Source organism: Dioscorea cayenensis, chromosome 10 (genome assembly GCF_009730915.1).
Source record: "Dioscorea cayenensis subsp. rotundata cultivar TDr96_F1 chromosome 10, TDr96_F1_v2_PseudoChromosome.rev07_lg8_w22 25.fasta, whole genome shotgun sequence".
Classification (NCBI taxonomy): Eukaryota; Viridiplantae; Streptophyta; class Magnoliopsida; order Dioscoreales; family Dioscoreaceae; genus Dioscorea; species Dioscorea cayenensis.
This window is the reverse complement of record NC_052480.1, coordinates 18289054-18307069: the sequence shown is the minus strand read 5'-3', so window position 1 is coordinate 18307069 and position 18016 is coordinate 18289054. Positions and strand designations below refer to the sequence as shown.

Below are 18016 nucleotides of genomic sequence, written 5' to 3'. Positions count from 1 at the left end.
CATGTCCATTAAATTTTGGTTTCCTCTTTCAGCTACACCATTTTGATTCGATGAGCAAGGAATAGTAGCTTGGGCCATAATACCATGCTCTTCAAAAACCTCACAAATGGATCTAGTGCTTGTCCATCCTTTGTGTATTTAACATAATATTATTCACCTCTATTTGTTCTCACAATCTTTATTTACTTACGGCATTGTTTCTCTACTTCAGCTTTAAAGACCTTAAAAGCATCTAATGCTTCACTCTTATTATCAAGAAAGTAGAGATACATAAAACATAAATAATCATCTATGAATGAGATGAAGTATTTCTTACCATATTAATCCATTTCTGGACTACAAATATCTGTATGTATGATTTCAAATAAGCATGAACTTGATGTGAGGTGTGAGCCTACTTGCGCAAGTGCATGAATTACACAAGTAATAAAGTATGCTACAATATCATGAAGATTGGGGGACTACTAGTACTATTTTTCTTCTACTATCTAGCCAAATAATAATAATAATGAGAGGTAAAAAACTAATGAAGATATATTAACTCAAATAAAGACTAGACTACTACTACACACAATTACCACACAAAAGAGAATCACACATGAGAAGAGAGTATTCAAACAAGGAAGCCCCTTAGAACTTCATTAATGTATGAGATTTAATGAATCAACTCTAACCGAGATAATTTGAATTATGGGTATACTAAAGCATGTTGATCCCTTTCTCAAAGCAACCAGCAACTAGTCTTATACAAGGCTCTGATAGTAATCTCTCTCATTGCCTAAGCAACTTATAGCTACATAGCACTCTGAGGCAAATCCCAGTAGCTTGAAGTGAGAAAGGCTGGGATAGCGACTCCCAAATAGACTAATCCAATTCTCTAAAGTAGATCAATCCCTTTCCCAAGGCAATCGGTCCTTAATCCCATGCAAGCTTTGGTGGTGATCTTTCTCTTTACTACAGCCCTTATGATTACATTAGGCTCATTGGAATTTGGAGGTAATATCAATCAAATCAGAGAGCAAAGGGGATAAGTCTTCTACCTCAAAGCTCACCCTCTACCCCATTCAACCTTGGTAAATCTAACTCTAGTAGGTTTCTCAACTTGTCACTAAAGTGATTAAATGTGTAATCGAGCTCTTGCTATAATGGATTACATGGCAATAAGAAAATAAGGTTAAAACTCAAAACTAATCTCAAATTAGAAACCAAAGGTTAAATCATACAAAACAAATATTTCTAGGATTCAACCAAGTCCAAATACCAAAATAAGTTAGTTCCTTATGGGAGAGGAACATCTATACAATACCAACAAATTGACAAGGTCCCCTTGCTTATATCCCGCAAGTGCACGGGTTTGTCGAAGTAATAATCCCTGATGAGCGGGGTCGAATCCACAGGGAGTAGGGAGTAAAGACACTTAATTCGATTCTTGGCTATGTGGAGTATCAACAATGATAAGTGTGGTAATGATTCAATTCTTAGAAATTAAAAGCAACAAGTAAGAGAGCAAAAGTAAGGAGGAGGCAAGGCAATCGTTAAAGATGGGGTACTCGGATGATACTTCACCTAGGATAATCACTTCAAGTGCAAGAACTCTCTATTATGCTTCCTAATCAATGCAATGGTGAGTCATGGAAATCCTTACATACATAGTCCCAAATCTAAGATCAACTATGCCTAACTCTATACATGTCCCGGAGGAGAAATCGAACAATCTCAACACTGCGCACTCGCATAGAGTTGCAATGAGCTCTAGGGATTCCAAGTGATAAATCTTTTCCTAGATTTAGACCTAACCCTTTGGTCCAGGCGGAAGGTCCCTACCCACAATTAAGCCCTAGATACTAAGATCACCTCAACGCTTCACTCCATTGCACGCGCAACTAGGCCCCAGCGGAGGTTCATCCCTTAGACCATTCACTCTATTATGGCCGCAAAGAACTCGAGGAACAGAGGTAGAATCTATCACGTCGGAGGGGAAAGGGGACGCTCTTGTACCTCTCGACTCACCCTCTCAACCCTCACCAACCTAGCTTTGTCTAACGCTCGTGGTGTGTCACTCACTCACAAGGTTACCAATAAGAACTCTCAACCCTAGTGTCACTCTAGGGGAAATGTTCATACAATCAAGCATTCAAGGTTGGAACTCACAATAAACATCAATTTATTGAAAGCATAATAAAGAAGTTCAATGAAACGAATACATCCTAGGGTTCACAATCACCCAAGTACCCACTAGGGGTTTAACTCTCCATGGAGCTAAGTACAATCAAAGAAATAGAATGTAAAAGCAATGAATCCATAAAGAAACCCCTGCGATGCTCGTGTCGATGGTCTTGTGGAAAGTCCTCTACTCGTTGTCCAAAGATTCCTTCGTCTGGTATAGGATACGCCTCAATCGAAGCTCCCCTACCAACCTTCTTCCTAATAGAATCACGATGTCAGAGACATAGAACCTCTCCAAAACCTTGGCCAATACCCCTCGAAACCCTAGCCGAAGCCCTCTCACAAGTTGGGGAAAAGATGGAGAAAAGAATACCAAAATCGGGGCTGAACCGGCTTTAAATAGGGCTAGAATCGGGCAACTCCATGGGCGTGGATGGTACACGCGCCAATGCAGAATTTCCACATGGGCGTGGATAATTTCCACATGCCCGTGTGGATTCTCTGTTTCTCTGATTTCTCGGCCGGTTGTGAATAGTGCTACTACAGTAATTGTTACAGTACTCTGCTACAGTCTTCGACCTGAATAACTTCCCAATTCCATACTTTCATCGGGGTAACGCAAACGGGCACACGTTCACGTCGTGAATCACTTGCTTCTTCAATGATATATATGTTGGTAGGGTTCTTGTTCTTGTATGCATAAGACGGAATGCTCGAGTGTGACTGCCTTTGTGCCCCTCCAAATGGATGTACTCACTCGAATGCGAGGAGGTTGGCACACACTCTAGCATCTCACACCTGTCCTATGTCTTCGCGTTTGAACCTTAGCAAGATCTCCTCCAAAATAGGTGCATTATGATCCACATTGGCCTATTTCCTTCATACTTAGCCCCACAGCCCTACCTGCGTAAAAGTAACATAAAAACACACATATTAATGTAAAAACCTGAGAAAAGTAATGCTCAACATATGGAATGAACGCTTCGCATTCATATCGCACAAGCACTTATCACAAATCAAACGCATAAAAAGAAGTATGAAAACCTCCTCTAGACTTGTAATCTCCTGGAATGGATAACATCTCCGAAGGTTCATCAATGATGATACCAGGATCTCTCCAATAATAGCTTCTTTGATGCTTTGGACCTCCAACTAAGTTTCTTCTCTTTTGCTTGTCTCCCCCTTGGTGAAGATGTGCAATAGAGTTCCAAATCACTACCAAATGGTAGCCAAGAGCCCCAAGAAAGAAATAAAGTGGTGGCCCAAAAGGACAAGAGAAGAACTCCCTTCAAAACCCTAGCATCAGGCTTTTATAATGAGATATTCGGTAGACACACCAGCATGGATCAGCCCATGTAATTTTTTGTTGTTACTATAGCCCCATGCCACATTATTTTTTTTCTATAATACACTGCCCTGCACACGGGCGTGTGGTTGGTGATATGGCTCTCTTACTTCTAAAACCTCGAGAGTTGTTCTGGAACCTATACAGAACTTGGCACACAACCTTGTGACTACCCCTGTACTATTTTGATGATTGAAAATCTTCATGAAACCTTTTAAAAGTGGCACACATGGCCATGTGATAACTCCCAGGCCATGTATACAGTTGTATGGCTTAATTTTCTTAATAAACATCTAATGGTTAATTTGCAATTGCTCTAATTTTATAATAGCTTCAATTTGTTGTTTACCATAATATGGATTTGGGGAGTCTCCTAAGAGTAATCATCTTACTTTATTGACAAAATTATAAGGGTTATCACCTAATTCAATATCTCTAGAAAAATCTTGGGGAAATTTAACTTATAGGCTTCCCATACCTATAATGTATATCAGAGCTCCACATACCCAACAATCTCCCACATGGAGACTGATCTTCTAATATAAGCAGCTCTCTTATAACCCTCATCTTTGTAGCTCAGATGATGCTTCGAGTGCGGCACCTCCTCTTCATCAAATAACTTGGAGACCAATTGAGGCCATGCATAGGTTACTCTCTTTGTCAACATGTCTGTTGGATTCTCTACACCAAGTATCTTCTTCAATGCTATTGTCCCATCCTTAATCAACCCATGAATGTGATGATATCTCAATTGGATGTGCTTGGTCCTAACATGAATTATTGGATTATTTGTAAGTTGAATGGGACTCTTACTGTCACTAAAAGATGCACTACTATTCTGCTCTTTGCCCAACTCCTTCAAAAAATTCTTAAACCAAATCATCTCTCTTACTGCTTCTGAGATTGCCATGTATTCTACTTTAGTAGTTGTAAGAGAACACTTTTCTGAAGTCGTGACATCCAACTGACTATTATACCTCCTAGAGTGAACACATAACCTATAGTACTCTTCCTTCCATACATATCACCACCAAGATTTGCATCACAAGATCCCTACAAAGCCACGTTGCTCTTTCTAAAACAAAGCCCAACATTTGATGTGACTTTCAGATACCTTAAGAGTCATTTCACAGCTTCCCAATGCTCTCTTCCTAGATCTGTTATATATCTGCTCACTACTCCCATTGTATAAGCTATACCTGGTCTTATACACACTATATCATATATCAGGCTTCCAACTGCATATGCATATGGCACTTTAGATATGTGCTTCCTGTCTTCATCTACTTTTGTTGAATGCTCCTTAGATAGCTAAACTGCTTTCCTAAAGGGGTACCTCTAGGCTTTACATCATAGAAACTGAATCCACTTAATACCTTCTCAATATACTTCTCTTAGGATAATTCTAGAGTTCCCATAGTTTTATCCTGAGTAATCCTCATCCAAAGTATTTGCTTTGCTGCACCCAAGTTCTTCAATTCAAACTAGTTTGATATCTATTTCTTCAACTTATTAATCCCTTTTATGCTGGAACCTGCAGCAAGCAAATCATCCACATATAGCAATAAGATGATATAACAGCTATTCAACCTCTTAAAGTAGCAACAATGGTTTATCTCACGTCTTGTAAAACCATTGTCTCATATGAAGGCATCAAACTTTTTATACCACTACCTCAGAGCCTACTTCAATCCATAGAGACTTTTTTGCAATCTGTATATAAGTTCTTCTTTACCAGGAGCCTTGAAGCTTTCAAGTTATTGCATATAGATGTCCTTATCTAAATCTCCATGTAAAAAGGTAGCATTCACATTTAGCTGATCTAGATGCAAGTCTTTTGTAGCAACTATAATGAGTACTAGTTTGATACTAGTCATCTTTATAAAAAGAGAAAACACCTCTGTATAGTCAATACATCTTAATTGATGAAAGCCCTGCACCACTAGTCTAACCTTGTATCTTTTCTTGCCATCATGCTCTTTCTTGATATGGTAGACCCATTTGTTCTATAAGGCTTTATTTCCATTTAGCAGCTTAGTCAACACCCAAGTCTGATTCTTCTCTAGGGAGTTCATCTCCTTTTTCCTGGCTAACTCCCACTTGATAGAATCTTCCACTTGCATAGCTTTTGCATAGTACTCTAGCTCACCACTATCTATCAACAGTAAATAGTATAGTGAAGGAGAGTAACGATATGTAGGTCTGGATACTTTGGTAGTCCTTCTAATATATGATTGAGGAGTTACTACTGGCTAAGGGTCTAAATCTAGATTATCTGGATTACCTTGAACTCTACTAGCATTATCCTCTTCACTGATATCTTCTAACACAGCCTCCTCACGCCTCTGACAGTTTTTCCCTGCACTTTCAAATTCTACTGTAAACCTAACTTTAGACAATATGGTTTTATCAAAAGTAATATCCTTATGCCTTATGATTTTTCTATTTTAGTAATCCCAAAGGAAATAGTCAAAATAATCAAAACCGTAACCAATTAGATAACACTTTCTAGATTTTGCATCTAATTTATCTCTAGCATCAGGATCTACATATACATATGAAACACAACCAAATACTTTCAAGTATGAAAGATTTACCTTCTTTCCTATCCACTCCTCTTTAGGGATTTTGAAGCCTAGCGAAATTCAAGGTCCTTTGTTGATCAAATATACAGCTATGTTGATTGCATCTAACCAAAAGGCTTTTGGTAGCGCTGTATGTAATCTCATGCTTCTTGCTTTTTTGTTCAAAGTCATGTTCATCCTCTCAGCAATACCATTCTGCTCCGGTCTTCCAAGGACTGTTTTGATCATTCTGATCCCTTTTCTGCACAGAACTCTTTAAACTCTTGGTTGTCATACTCTCCACCATTATCTGTTCTCAAACTATTGACACTTAAGCCAGTTTGATTTTCCACCTCGTATTTCCACTTCTTAAAAGTAGCAACCACATTAGATTTATTCTTGAGGAAATAAACCCATACCTTTCTAGTGGAATCATCAATAAAGGTGACATATTAGCGTGAGCCTCCAAGAGATCGTACTGGGGCTAACCCACATACATCAGTATGCACCAATTGTAGCTTTTTTGCCTTTCATGTTCTTGTAGACTTTGAGAAACTGACTCTTTTATGCTTCCCATAAATATAGTCTTCACAAAGACCTGCATCAACTGACTTCAAATCTGCCAGCTTTCCTTTTGATGCTAACAATTTTATCCCTTTCTCACTCATGTACCCAAGTCTTCTATGCCATAACTTTGAATCAAATGAAGAATTTGTAACTGATATTGTATCTTTGCTCTCGGAAGTCATGTATAATGTTCCCACCTTCCCACCTCATGCCACAATCATGGCATCCTTCGTTACTTTCCATGATCTTCCTCCAAACACTTTAGTGTATTTGGTACTGTCAATCTAATTCATGGAAATCAAGTTCCTTTTCAGACCTGGGACATATCTCACTTCTTGTAGCTTCTACTATGTTCCATTGGCAGTCCTTATGCAAACTTCACATTTCCTCACAATCTTCACAGGTTCATTATTAGCAAGATAAACCTTTCCATATTTTTCCTGTAACATAATTATGTAACAATTCTCTACAGAGTGTTGAGTAAAACGATGCACCTAAGTCTAGAATCCATGACTCAATAGGACAGTCAATACAACAAACAAGAGCTTCCTTAACATCTTCACTGGCTGAATTTGCAGGATCATCATCTTTTGGTTGATAATTCTTATTCCTTTTTGGTGCCTTGCACTGACTACTGAAGTGGCCCTTCTATTGCAATTCCAGTAGTTAATATCTTTGCGATTGTTTTTCTGGCCCTTTCCCTTGGATTTTAATCTACCATGATTTTGATTCTTACCCTTCTGTTTGCTTCTTCCTCTGTTTTGTGTGCTTAAAGCTGATCCTGACAATTCTCCTACTTCTGTTCTACAAATATCCTCGCTCAGAATCAAATCTTGGATATCATCCATCTTTAATTTTGCACTTTCTGACAAACTACTCACCATAGTTACTGTTGTAGACTAACTCTTTGGTAGGTATGATAGTAAAATCAGCGCCTTTACCTCATCCTCAAACATGATTTCTACCGAACTCAATTGATTTGTAATCACATTAAATTTATTGATGTGATCTGTAACAGACACACCTTCTACCATCTTCAAATTAAATAAACAACACATCTAATATACCTTGTTTGAGGTGGATGGTTTCTCGTATATATTTGATAGTGCTTTCATCTGATTCTTGATTGTCTTCTCTTTGACAATATTGAAAACTATGTTCCTTGCCAATGTCAGAAGAACTACTCCAAACGCTTGGCGATCAAACAGATCCCAATCTACCTAATCCATCTGCTCTGGCTTCTTCCTTGATAGCAATTCATGCAACATTTTCTGGTAGAGATAGTCCTCTATTTGCATCTTCCAAAGTTCAATGTTCTTGCCATCAAATTTCTCAATTCGAACATTGCCTTCTTCCGCCATTGCTCCCACTCTTCTTCTTGAACTAGGATCTAGTACCAATCATTGAGAATCAGATTCCTTCCTATGATCGAAAGAGATAAAAAAACAAAGCAGAAACAATCACAAGAAGACAAAATTATATTAGATTATTGTATGTTTAACTCTTAGTTAGTCTATGAGGCCAAACATATCTATAGGGTCTTTGCCCTATAGGGTCCGGGGTGTGACACATACATAGTTCTAAAAATTCAAATTTAAAATAAAGAGTATAATATTATCAAAGATACAATTCTTCGGAATAGAGTCATTCAATAAAAACTTAATCCAAATTATACTTCGCAGAATATCAAAATTACATGTCCCCTAACTTTATTTGCAACAAAACATCAAAGGTCATTTATTTGTACTCTTTGACCCAAGTTATAATTTCAGAGGTCATTTATTTATATATGGTGACCTGAGTTATAATTTTAGAGGCCATTATTGTCTCACCGATGAAACAGTCAGAAACTATAGCCTCTTTTCCAAAACCTTCATGTCAACATGGTCAATTTTTAACCCCCATTGATAGGGTTCTTGCGTAGTTTATATGGAGACTATAAAACAATCATATACAAAATAATTTAAATGCTATATAGTTCATAATGTTAATAAGTTCAAAACTAAATCTTAGCAAACATGATAATAGCAACAAATAATTTCCTTTTCGAGGTCAAAAGAATACCAAGATTTATATTCAAATAACTTTATGTAGTTTGCATGATCCCAACTTTTAGAGAAAATACTTCATTTATTTTCAAGTAAATAAAAAGGAAAATAAATAGTTAACTTAGAATTTAAATAAGTAACCAAGAATAATTAATTTATAAAATAATGAGTAATTAACTAATTATTGGATAAACATAATCCCAAGTGCCAAAAACTTTATTGTCACGCCCTAGCCCATGGGCTCGGCACGTGACAACTGCCACAGTAATGCAAGGAGGGATACACACACCGCTCAACGCTTGAGTCACTATAAAACTAACAAAACCCTGGAATAAATAGCACTAAATAGAATATACAAAATAAATAGCACATAGATAGACAAGGAAAGCAACGATATCATAAGCTGATAATAGAGTTCAATGAAGCAAGCTTGTCACTAATACAACAAAGTTTCCAATAAACTAGACCAGAGTACAAACCATGCATATAGAGTTCAAACATACTAGTGAACCCATGTTCTTATACAATGAAAACATTTTCAAAGACACATATGTAAGATGGGAAAGAAACAGGGTAAAAAGATAATGCCCAGCACTCTGCCTCGCCGCAACACTACTGGTAACTAAAGCCAAGGAGGGAGAGAGACAGCACTCTTCCTCGCCGCAACACTACTGGCAGCTAAAGCCAGGAAGGGAGGGAGAAGATGAGTAATCTAAGTCACTCAGTGAGTGGGTTAGAACAATTTTGATAGAATATACCAAAGCAATTGATAAAATCTACAAAGCTAGGTTTTTAACATAATACATAAAGATTAGAATATTTTTAGCATTTAACAGGACGCACAAGTTTAAGAAAACCATAGATAGCATAAAAGAATTTTTTTATTTCTCAAAAGAGGGTTTCAACATTCATAACTCATTGATGAATGCATTTCATGTTATATCTATTTACCCTCAATTCATTATTTTACTCATCCTTTAGTATAATTTTGTGTATAGTTGTTCTTTGCGCAGGATTTTGTGATTCGAAGCAATTTGGAGTGAAATCGGGGATGAAACAAGAGAAGAACAAAGATATTTGCTAAGTGCTCAAGCTAAACATGGGCAAAGCATGATCGTGCTCTGTCCCACTGATGATCTCAACCTGAAGGATTGCCCAATGATAATTCAAGTAGGGGATGCTCTCAGACCAAGCACGGTCTCAACACGACCGTGCTCTTCCCCCTGATTATTCCAATTGAAGATAGTTTTTGTCAAATGGGAGAAACACTATCAGGATGGTCTTAGCACGATCGTGTACTGGCGAATCACCGACGAAGCACCACCGTGGTCCTCCCCTAAATCTCCCATGCGAGCACTTAGCCAATTCACTCAAAAATCTCAATGAGATAGCACGGTGGAAGACTGATTGTGCTTAGACTGTGTCGAGCCCAAAATCAGCCTTATAACTCCAGTTTCTAGGGTTTCACTCTTATCTTTGTTCTGGGATTTTTCTTCTCCAGCGAAAGGACTTCAATAAGGGCGAAGATCAAGCTTCACCACACCATCTAAGGAGATCAAGGATGAGTCGGAGGCACAAGGAAAGTGGGGCTAGTATACAGAGCTCAACTAGGAAGAGTTTCTTGAGAATAAGGGAATCATGTCTTCGTTTTTTTAGACCTTTACTTGCTTCTTTCATGTTGTACCCATCCATAAGGGGCTAATCGTCCACAGTGCCTCGGGATGTTGAACTATGATGTTTTGTATGCTTTGAATACTCTCTTCTTATGTTCTACGGAGTTTTTTTGGGTTTCTTGTGTTTAATCTTATGTTTGCATTATTTGATATGTTTGATTTGCATAGTTGCTTGGGTAAAACTCAGTATGTGGATTGCCATAGAGATAGTTACCTTGTGTGATTGTAAAACTCGTTGTGTATGAAACCACAGTTATCCTAGCAAATTTTGGTGTATTTGAGAACCATAGATGAAACATTACTTCTGAGCACACACAAGAACCATAGAATGTACCTAGTAGGCATTAGAAGTCAGTCAGCATGCTATAGCTCATAGGAATCGTCCCAGGGCATTTCTCTCTTGCTGTTGAAACTCTCGATCCTAATCTACCTGTTATCTCCACCTGTTCTTTCTTACTTATTTTACTTTCCTTTTTTAAATTAAACCCTGTTATTTCTTGACTAGAGATTAGAAGAAAAATTAGTACTTTAAGTCCAGTCTCTGAGGTTCGACAACCCTACCCCTAGTGGGGTACCACTGTATTACTTGTGTGCGACCTGTACACTTGCGGAGAGTGCATCACTCGTGAATGATATAATACAAGTTTTTAAACAAAAATAAAACATGGTACTCATCATCAAACCAAGTAACTCTTCAAATAATTTATAAGAGATCACATCTCAAGGTTTACTTTACCTAAAAAACATAAGTTCTTTTAAAATATGAAGTTTGCATCTCAAACAAACAAGTAGCGGTCTAGAAATCTCTCAAAATTCTAGCCATGGCCACGGCTATGTTCGGAGCCATCAAGGTTCTCATGCCCTTAACATTGACCTATCGGTCGATCAGGTTGTGACTCCAGCTTCCGGATAAACATCCAATCAATGTTCTACACTCCCACCTGAACTGAACCAATAACTAAGCTGGTCTTCCATGCCACCTCAACAGGCTAGCCAGGAAGACCGCCTACTATAGCAGGATGTAACCATATAAAAAATAATGCAATACATGCATATCTTCTGATAGAGTCCATATCCAGGACAACATTCAAATGCCAAGAATAAATGTCATTCCCACAAATATCATTGCTAGAAGAATGTTTGAATAACAAAAGTCTCATAGATAATTTCAGCTCAAAATATAGGTATAATCATAAACATATTCAATCAAACATCAAGAGTTGCGTATATGGCTCAATAGCATAGGAATTTCCTTCCAAGACAATTAAAACATCGATTCAATACTATAAAAACCATGAAATACTTTCAAATAGAGTAATCAAAATCTTTAGATAATTGGTGTGAACAACCGCAAGTACACAGGATTGTCAAGTAGTGCCATGTGTGTGATACAAGGGTCATATTCCTCGATGCCAAGAAGCTACCCTTACTTCCTCTTTACTAGATGTCTAGCCTGCAAATTTGAGTGCAAGTGTTCTAAATCACTAAAAGGGGTTAAAAACAACTAGAGTAAAATGTCTACATGTCGCGGTTGATGAGTGGGAAACCTAGAGAAAAGAATGGTCACAAATTTGAATTCCCTCGGGGCTAATAATGCTAGAAGAATGCTAGGGTTACAAAGCAAAGGTGATTTTGGGCTAAGAGATTACTAAAGTAGGTCATCCCGAATCCCTTGGTGATTACCCCTAATCCCATATGAGTATTAGCTCATAATTTCTTCCGCTAAATCCTCCTATGATTACATTAAGGCTAGAGAAATCTCTAATTATGGTTAAACACACATCTTTGTTCATCCCTAATTGTTGGAGGGATATAAAATACCCGAATCCCTCTGTGTATTAGTACATGGATCCTTTTGAAGCTAAGTGAGTCTAATTTAAGGGCGCATCCCGCACATCCAAGTACAACCTAAGAATTAAACCATAGAGTTCTCATGCAATACAATACATCAAAGTACACAAAAGCTTGAGCCACAAAATCAAACCAAACGCATTAAAAGTAAACAAAACCATTCAAACAAGAAAGTTCACCCCAAGGTTCATCAACATCCGGTAACCTTGGGGTTTAGCCGTCCATACAAACAAATAGAAGGTTCAACACAATGGGAATAACTAAAACAATTATAAGTAAGACTCCCTCGAAGATTAGAAACTGAATGATGCTTTGGATCATGTTGAAAGCTTCCATGAATGCTGCAATAGGGGTGGCTTCCCTCATCGTCTTCAAGCCTCTATGAGTGAGATCAAGGAGGAATCTTTCCGGAGTATGCTTCTCCTATTAATTTCCACCTCAAAAATGCACTTAAATATCGTTCTTCACCTTAGATCAAGATGGGAAGTTTGAGAGCTTAAAGAGAAGGAAGAAGATGATGAACAAATGCCCTAAAAACCTCTTTTAAAGGTCTTCTAGGGATAGCATCACGGCCGTGAAGTTTACCGTAAGGAAAACCCGAGACTTTGTCATTTCTTCAATCCTTCGTACTATAGTACTTGCTATAGTACACTACTCTAAAATGTCATTTTCATTGCTAATTTCTTCTTAAATTGCATCTTCGAGCTCACCTAGGCTTCTTTGAGTCCTACACTAATGGAACTAATTAAATCATAAAATGGGCATCGATTCATCCAAACACACATGAATAGTACAAACATATATGTATAAAATACATAAATTTAGGCGTTTATCAATAATAATCTAATATAATTATGCAAACCACAAATCTCACTCACTACTTAGGCAATTTATACCCTGGATGCACTACTCCTTCATGAGCTCCTTGTCTCAAGCCGAGCTCTCACCACCTAACCAAAGCACACACACACACAAGCAACAAACAAGAATTAAAGAAGGAAGATATGAATGAAACCCTAGGTAATGAATGCCATACAACTCTAAATTGGTCCTAGGGTTGGCTCACAACATGTTTCCAAGGTTTTCAATGAATTCCTAAGGGTTTGAACTTCACTCAAAACCAAATAATTCAAAGAAACAATCAACTTCTACTGGTGCTACAGTAATGCTATAACCGGGCTTCAGCGACCAAGAACCCTAGCAAGAATTGGTTCATGGATACAACTGATCAATGATAGTATAACAATGCAAATCATTCTCTCAAGTTCAGATAGCAATAAGTAAGAAGAAGAACAAGGATCAAGCCTTCAATCTTAATCCTAGATCATCCATCCATCTAACAACAAGGAAGAGGAGGAGATGTTTATCTCTAAATCACAAAGAAAGAAGATGGATGGATCTTGGGGCTCCAAACTTAGAAGAACAAGTCCAACAAAGCCTCCCTTCTTGCTCCAAAGAATACCCAATGAAGAGGAGAAGGAGTAGAGGAAGAGAGAACCAAAGAGAAGGAGAGGAAATACAAGCAAAAAGAAGCCCAAGAAGGCCGTAAAAACAAGCTGGCCACACCACGCGGACATCCTACAGGTGCATGCCGCCTGCAGGGTCAAGCTTGGGTGTGCCTGCAAGCACCCCGCAGGTATAAGCACACTCCATGCTCGCTCAATGGGCATGGGCGCCCCGTAGGGAACCACCTGGACGTGCCTTCAAGAGCGCAGGTGGCCCGATGGTTGCCCAACGGGCGTGGCCACGCGACCCGACCTTCGGTCTAAGCCATGAAGGCTAGCACGCATGAGCACCCACAACCGCATGAGTCCAAAAGCGACTCAAACACACTTAAATGGACTCAGTCTAAATAACCCAAGCAAAAACAAATAGGTTCAAACAAAAAGTTCGAGTCAACACACTCAAAAAAGCCGAAAGATCACAGGTATAATTTAAATAATAAATAATGAAATGATTTATATGTGGTTTACTTATCTAACTAACGCCTAAAAATAACCCAAATTCCTATGCCCAAAAAAATTCCTCTCTACATCTTAAAATTAGGAAGAAAGCCTATTAGCTTCACCCGCAATAAGACCAGGCTATTATAGCTTTTGAGAATAACACCTCTGCCTTGCCATCTAATCATTGGTATCCTTAAGGGGTGTACAAGAAATGGGGACATACAAGAAATTCAACATCAACTATTGGAAATTATAAAAAGGCTAAGTGATCCACACAATTACAGTGATCGATTTTCCCTAATTGAAAAATCAAACGTTCTACGTTATCCTTATTAAAGAGTTAAAGAATATAATTAAGACTCACTAACCCAAATGACCCTTGAGCAATACATCTAGCATAACTTTGCCTATCCTTTCCCAAATCACAAAATTCTTGCATCTAAGAAGACTAGATGTCTAGGGATATGACATATCCAAAATTTCACAATGTTTAAAGTACTACTACTTAATCTACAACATTCATTTGAATTTTTAGCTATTTTTTTAGACTAATAATTCAGAAATATCCTTTTAAAATATGCATATCTCCCAACCTACATCTCCAAAAGTAAGGATATTTTGTTGAAAATTAGCTAATTTTGTAAGGAACAACTTTATTATTTTGCATTATACTTAATTCAATCTCTAAGGTCATGAAAATTATCAAAAATATCATCCAAGATAAGGGCTATATCTCATAAACTACACATGCATAAAATTTGAAATTTTACAGCTATTTACTTAAGACCAAACTCTACAACTTTTGTATTTTGTTCTTCCCCAAATTCCACTTGTAGGCCCTTGAAATTGAAGAAATATTTCTACCATTTTATTAATAGAATTCTTAGATTTTTCATTCTTACAACTCCTTTAGTAAACCATGAAACAATTCATAAATTAGACACTTTTCCAATTACCACATTAAAGAATTAAAGAACCCCTAATTCTATTTTCTAAATATCCTACACAAGCAAATGAAGTCCAACTATACACAATCTCCAAAAGTTTTCAATCCTTAACAATAAGGGAAACAAAAACATCCACTAAAAAGTAAGGAAACTCTTGAGTTTATTTCAAGGTAAGGATATCTTTGAATTATTAGTCTTCAAAAAATACATTGGTTGACATGATTAATTCATTATTATTCAATAGCGAATTGTCATTAAATTTGTGCAATGAAGTGTGATGAGTGCATTTTATATACATATTTTGCATACCTCTTATTCATATTTTGCTTGTCTTATAGCATTTCTTTATATATTTTAGTACTACTTTGGGTATCTTTACATTCTGGATGCAGATTAGTAGGTCTTGGGTTAATAGAAGAAGAATTGGGGTGATTGGGTATCTTTATATTCAAGCACGTCCTAAGCACCGCGGTGTTTTTGAGTTGTGTAGATTACTGGACTTCAAAAAAAATATGCAAAAGAAGGAAGCGCGGTCACTATTTCCATAGCACGGTCGTGTTTATGGAAGCATGGCCTAAGCACGAGCATGCTTATAGGTCATGCATTTCTTTGTCTGGCGAAAATGCAACTGATGTTAAAACCCTAGATTTGGTAGCAAAGAGCACAATTAAAAAGCATGGGCCAAGTATGTCGTGCTTGGGTCAAAAACTTCTTTTTAAGGCCCAAAGTTAGGGTTTCAAAGGGATTTCTACTTGGGGATTTGGAGGCAACTTTTGGGCGACCTACACTACCATCCTTCTAGAGATTAGGGCAATGATTTGGAGGCACGAATGGGAATGGAGCTTTGTCATCGGATTGTTCCCAGTAGTGTAGTTGGATCGATTGAGAGGAAATAGGGAGTCTATGGATTTCTATATGGTTGTTTCTTTATTGTTTTCATATTGTGTAAATGATAAGTGCTTGTGTATAAGTAATACAAAGTATATTTTTCTTACATTGAGCATTACTTTTATCAAATTTTATAGCTTATTCATGTGTATTTGTGTTCTTTTGTGCATTTATGGTTGTGGAGACAAGTTTGGAAGAAAGGAAGCAAAAGTAGATCGCGGGCGTGATTGTTGATGAAGTTCTTAGATCGAATAAGGGTCAAGGCACAAATTATGCTCATAGACATGTGGGTGTGTGCCAACCTCCATTATACTCAAGTACAAAAGCAGTTACACTCATATGTTCTGACTTATGCAACATTGTTAAGAGCCTCGTCAATGAGGTATTATTGAAGAAGTGTCATGATCTACAGCATGGATATGTGCCCAATCATGCGACCTAGATGAAGAAAGTGAATTCGGGAGTATTTTAACAAAGTACTGTAGTAGTTTACTACAACAAAATCACTGTAGTAGTTACTGTTCACAGCGAGCAGGAAAAGAAGACCTGGAAATCCACATGGCCTTGTGTAAATTCCACACGACTGTGTGGATGCCTGATTTCAACCCTATAAATACCGCTTTAAGAGTTCTATTTATGGATTTTCTTCCTATCTTTTGGCCATCTTCTAGGGAGAGCACGACTAGGGTTTGGAGAGGCTTTTGCTGGGTTTTAGGAGCGGCTCTACAGAATTCGACATCGAGTTCCTTTGGAGGAGAACTATTGGAGGAGCTTTCGTTGGCATTGATTCGACAAGGACAAAGACGACAAGGGGGGTTATCTCTATGAATTGCTTTCACTTACTTTCAATTTCATTGTTGATTTGGTATTGCTCCATGGAGAGCTAAACCCATAGTGGGTGCTTGGACTTGTAAATCTTAGGATGATTTTGTTTCATTGATTCTTATTATGATTAATTGATGTTTTAATTGAGTTTCAATCTAGTGTATTTGTTGATTTGATTTTCCCTTAGAGTGACACTAGGGTTGAGAATCTATGTAGGTAATCCTTTGAAGAGGGTTGAGAGGTTGAGTCGAGAGGTAGCGGAACGTCCCCTTCCCTTCTGACGTGATTTATCCAACCTTCATATTCCAAGAGTTCTTTGCGGTTGTGATAGAGTGAAGTGCCAAGAGACAAACTCCACTGGGGCTTAGTTGCCCAAGCAACAGAGTGAAGTGTTGAAGTAATCCTTGGTGCTGGGGCTTAATGTGACTAGGGGTCTTTTGCATTGACCAAAGGGTTAGATCTATAATAGGGAATAGGGTTTATCACTTGGAATCCCTAGAGCTTCAAGCAGTCCCACATAGTGTGAGGTGTTAAGAGTATTCTTTTCTGCTGGGGCATAGTGTAGAGGGCTAGTCACAGTTACCTTAGGTTTGGGACCGTGTGTCTTTGGATTGCCATGACTCATTAAACTTTAACTAGGAGGCATAATATTAGTCTTGCACTTGAAATAATAATCCTAGGGTGAACATTGTTTACCTCTCTTTCCTATTCTTGCTTGTTTTCTCTTCTCTTTACTTTTATTTGCATTGACACTTTGAATCAATATTATAACTTGGTTTTCACTATAGTTAGGTAGCAATACTTGTGTTTCCGAGCAACTATTCCCTGTGGATTCGACTACCCACTCACCAGGGTATTTTATTACTTCCACTGCCCATGCACTTGCGGTATACACACGGAAGGAGTGTGTCAGTAAACATATGAGGGGCTAACAGTCTCTGGCGCCCCGGATTATTGAACCTATGTGTTAATTTGTTGTTTGATTTACTCTCTTCCAATGATTATGGAGTTATATTGTTTTCTATGATAAAACTTGTGTCATATAACTAGGTGTGCATGATTTGGTTAGATGCAATTGTAAAACTTGGCGTGTGTTGATTGTCATAGTTGTAATCGCCATAAGTGGTTGCAAAACTGAGCATGCATGATTCTCGTAGATAAAGTTGCAGATCTTGGCATATTTGATTGCCATAGAT

At 37.8% G+C, this 18016-nt stretch overlaps 1 pseudogene; it reads right to left on the bottom strand.

Moving 5' to 3' along the window:
• Window positions 1-6989: 6989 nt before the first annotated feature.
• The window catches only part of LOC120270331, a 28156-nt pseudogene continuing 17129 nt past the window's right edge, over window positions 6990-18016 (bottom strand).